This window comes from Solanum lycopersicum, chromosome 1, assembly GCF_036512215.1.
Source record: "Solanum lycopersicum chromosome 1, SLM_r2.1".
Taxonomy (NCBI): domain Eukaryota; kingdom Viridiplantae; phylum Streptophyta; class Magnoliopsida; order Solanales; family Solanaceae; genus Solanum; species Solanum lycopersicum.
In genome coordinates, this window is record NC_090800.1 from 5,062,722 (window position 1) to 5,068,225 (window position 5,504).

Below are 5,504 nucleotides of genomic sequence, written 5' to 3' on the forward strand. Positions count from 1 at the left end.
ATAGAAGTACACAATTCAATAGCAACAATAAAAAAGTACATGAATATAATGGACAAATTCGTATGTAATAGACAACAGTTCCATACAATTATACAATTTACCAAATAACACTATATATGATAGATTCGAACATACAAACAACAATCTAATACACTTAAACACTTATACATATTATGAAAATTCGAAAAACAAAATTAAGGTGTAATGTATAAAACGAAAACATAATAGTTGCATAACTCAAATCAGATCTCATATACAGTTTCAAATTCAAACAATTCTATGATTGGAGCAAATCTCAAATCAGTAATTCCAAATTAACAACAAACTTTTCACAAATTTTTCTATAATTCACATTAACTAATCAAATCAATTATGGACAAATATTCACATCTCAATATACATTCAACTGATTTGATGAAATTTAAAAAATAAAAATTAAATTTTAAACACCATTGTCGACAAAATCAAAAACACAATCAGAATTACCTCTTATTTCTATCTCTAAAAACAAATTTATCTCGCTTGATTGCTTAAAACCTTCAATAGCTTGATCCATTTTTTGAATTGTCTACAATGGAGCTACTTCGATCGAAGGAGAAGAAGGTAGACTGAAACAGAAATTGATTTCGCGTGAATTGTGGGATTTTTTCCTTATTTATCTGCCGCATTTTTTTAAAATTGAAAGTGTATAAGTGAATCAGTTATACACAAAAGACGACCCTTAGCAAACTTTTAGTTTGCTATGGAACGCAATTTTGTATTGTTTGGTAAAATATAAAAGGAAAAATAACTTAAATACACAACTATAAGTTTTATATTCTCTAATTTTCCATTCTTTTTTTAAATATTACATAATTCTTTTTTTTTTTAATTTTAGTATAAGTTTATAAATACATAACATTCTCTCTCCTATAATACACAATTAATGCCTATTTTTTCTCCATTAAAACACACAACCTTTTAAATTAGTTTTTGGATTTTGAATTATTAATTTTAATTAAAACACCCAATTTTTAAATTTTGAATTTCAAAATTCAAAATATTTGAAATTTCAAAAATTTGGACAATTTCTCTCCCGTTCAGTTCTTACTCCATCACGTTTTCAGTTCTTCTTTCTCCATAATCGTCTTTCTTCTTCTTAACCCAGCATATTTTATTGGTTTCTTCTTTTTCTTCTTAATCCATCATCGTCTTTTTCTTCTTAATCCATCATCGTTTTAACCCAACATCTTTTTCTTCTTAATCCATCATCAGGTCTTCTTTTCTTCCTTTTTTTGTTTTTGTTAATTGTTCTATTACATCATAGTAATGGATTCGTTAATTAATAGAAGGATATATGATTCCGACGATAAAAATTGGAAAGAAAATAGAAAAAAGTTTTTGCATGATCCTATGAATCTTCAGAAGGATTCAAATAAAGACTCTAGCGAAACATTAAAATCAAAGGTTGTCAAAATACAACAAAAAAAGAAAAAAAAGCAGCAAACATTGTTGTTAGGCCTACATTGTCTCGGGTTAGTATTTTGGTACTTAAAACTGTTGTTGAAATTAGTAAAAATTTTAAGGAATCCAATATGTATCAAAAAATCATGAAAATTATTATCATGTATCATGAAGTTCTGAAAATTTGTTATAATGTATCATTCAGTAAGTTTAATAACTACGTCATCAACTGTGCTTGATGATACATATAAAATCAGTGTGTATAGTGTTTAGTCGATGTACTGATACATGTATTAGATATGTACCACATGTTATAATGTTTAGTCAATGCACTGATACATGTAGTATATATGTATCACATGTTTTTCATGTAGTATGAATTTTCTGAAAACTGATATCATGTATCAGTAAGGTATTAGTTGTTAGTTGATGTACTGATACATGTTTTGAAAATTGTTATAATGTATCATTCACTAAGTTTAATAACTGCATCATCAACTGTGCTTGATGATACATATAGAATCAGTGTGTATAGTGTTTTGTCGATGTACTGATACATGTATTAGATATGTACCACATGTTATAATGTTTAGTCAATGCACTGATACATGTAGTAGATATGTATCAACAACGATAGAAAACGAAATTGAATCTCCAACAACGATTCCGTCGATTTTGTAACTTTCATACTGCAATTCGTTCACCCAAATTTTGGAATGTCTCATCAAAATTGAAGTATTCATCTTGAAAAATCCGTAGTAACAACAATAAAATTACTGTAGTTTGAAATTTAATAGATTGTTCATAAAAAATGTATTCAAACTAGATGATATAATCTTTGATTTTCAAAATTTGAAATTAATATCCAATTACGTGCTGAATTTATGCTGATTAATGATCTGTTACCGTAAAATAAGCTGTTTTAGTAACAACATTAAATTTATCATTTTTTTCCCATTTTTTTCTCAACAGTCTAAACTTACCATGTATCATTTACCATGTATCACTAGAGTCTAAAGTGTCACGGCACAACAAATTTAAGGGATTTTTTGTAAATACTAAATTTGTCGGGACAGAGTGTAATTATTGAATTACACTATGGGGATTCCTTAAATTTTTACAATATAAAATTATCAATTTTTTCTTTGCTATATACAAAATTTGCCCATGAAAAATACTAAAAAATGATTGTGTATTCAGGTTCTAAAAGAATTTGCATACACCAAAGCCCAATCGTTCAAATAGGCCCAATCAATATTTGCGGCCCAATAGTTGCACACATAAATACATAAATGTATATATAACTTCTTTTATTTGTGCTACTTTCTTTTCCCTTTTCTCTATTTCGTCCATGTATACTAGTAGCAACTCGAAGTTTCAATGATTTAAAAAAAAAACAAATTTACTATAATACTCAAAGCTTCATTTATCGAATATTTTATTATCGTGGTTGATCGCCAATTTAAAAAAAACAAGCTCTAATTGAAACATTTTCACTAACAAAATTGATAGCAATTTGTTAATTAGGCATCAATTTAAATGTATATACACATACTTAGTAGGATTACTTAATTTACATTCCATAGCAGCAAACTAAATACATTTGTAACATATTTCCTTATACTAATTAATGATTTTGTTTTCTCTCTCTTCTAATCGTGGCTATAGGTTTTATTTAGTAATGGTAGGTATATATTACTATATTCATAATATATCTGACATATTAATAATATATACACTTATGTATATACATGAGTTCTTAAATAAGACCAAAATGCCAAGTACCATAATAATGTTAAACGAAAAAGAGGGGATATAAAACTTTATACATGTGATATTTATTCAAAAATGTTAATTATTATTAGTTAGTTATTATTTTTGTGGCCAAACTAGATATTAAAGTTCTTGTATGTAAATTTCGCAATCACACTATTATTCATAAAATGTGGCACCCAATATCTTAAAATTCTGAATTCGTCTCTCAATGTGATCCAACAAAATCATATTGTATTATATTTTTAACTTTCTTATGAAAAAATATAAATGTTACTTTTAGAAATCAGTACCACGATAATAATTCATCTTTTTCTTGGAAAAATTCTTTTATAGACATTTACTTTTGAGTGTAGTAAAACAAAATTCAAATTTAAAAATTTTCTTCGTTAAATTACAATGAACTTTGTCTAATATTTTAGAACTTAGAGTTATACTACATAGCACTTATTATATACCTATAAACTTTTTAAGAACAACAATCAAGACATTATATTACAACAATTGACTAACATTTATTAACTTGAAAAAATATTTTCCAAATTATATAATAAAATATTGACTCTATTGAGACCTTATGACGAGATGGTTCTTATAATTTTGTCATATAGTCATCCATATAGTTCTTAAGAAGTTATGAAAACTCTTGAAATTCAGTGATCAAGATATTATACCATATAAATTTTAAAACTCTAGCTAAGAATTAATCATCTCTATATTATATTTTAACTCTATTGATATGTGATAATTGATAAAATTCAACTAAAAAAGTTAAAAAATATAAATATACAAAGTTAGAACTTTCATTTATTAAGAGGAACTACAATCAACTAATGCTTAAGAGTGCTCCTCTAACTGAAGAGTTAAATGCTATTCTCTTGTAATTCTTGTAGTTATTTTCTTTTACTTTATATCTCTTCTTAATAAATAGTGTTAAAAGAAACTAATTTACAATGTTACTCAATTGTTTGAATTGTATGATAATAATAATAATAATAATAGTAATAATAATAATAATAATAATAATTATTATTATTATTAATAAAAATAACACTACACACACATTTAAGATGATAAATATCAAGTTATAAACATACTTTTTAATAATAAACGTCATATTATTATCAAGTTATAGCATATCAAGAAAAAATATATTATTCTCATTAATTTTTTTAAATAATAATTAACTTATTCAAATAATTACATTTATTATTCAATTACCTTGTTTAAACCAATGTAGTTAATCAAATTAATTATTTTAAGTTACCTTTTTTAAACAAAACTCTTAACTAGTGTAAATTATATTAAATATTATATAGTTACCTTTTTTAAAAAAATTACAAAATAATAGGAATTTTATCATTCCATAATTAATAACTACCTATCAATATCTAAAATAATTACAGTTTTATTTTTAAAACTTTAACTCGTTATCTAAAAAAAATAATTTATATTCCCCAAAATTTTGTTCTTCCCCAAATCCTTACAAAATCATCTCTTTTGCACGCCTAACAAAAGTTTTCACCAAAATTTGCTCAAAAATTTTAATCTCTTAACAGTCTTCTTCTCAAATTCTCCCATATTCATCTATTTTGCACACCTAACAATTAATTTTTCACCAAATTTCGCTCAAAATCTTTTCTCTCTTAACAGTCTTCTTCACCAATTCTCACATATTTGCACTCAAATCTTCCTTTTTAGCACTCAAATCTTCAACTCTTGCACTAAACAAACCGTACAATGTCGAAGAGAGGCAATGAAACCCCGCGAAAATGTAGAAGGTTGAATGATGAAGCAAGCTCAGACGAATTTCATGCTCCATCTTTCAAAATTTTATCACAAACACAAAGTCAGCCTTCATCTGTTAAAGACAAATCTAGATCAGGGAAATCAAAAATGAAAAAAAAAAAAACAAACATCCAAAGGAAATCGAGAAGAAGAGAAAAGGGAAAGAAAAGAAAAAAGTAGATGCATCTGAGAAAAGGGCGAAAGAAAGAGGAAAGAAGAGGAAAGGAAAACAAATTGAGGACTCATCAGATTCTGAATCTGATTTTGTAGAAGAGTTGATAAAATCAAAATCCAAAAAAACAAGAGCCTCTGAAATAGATACTTCACATTTACAAGAAGAAGAAGAAACAGTTAAACCCAAAAAAATTTTAAAGGTTAGTAAAAGTTTATTTTTTTAAAATTTTTTATGTTCTGTTATTTGGGTATAAAATACTTAATATATAATTTTAGTATATGAAATATTGTGTAAATTAGGTCTATAGCATAGTATGTTATTTGGG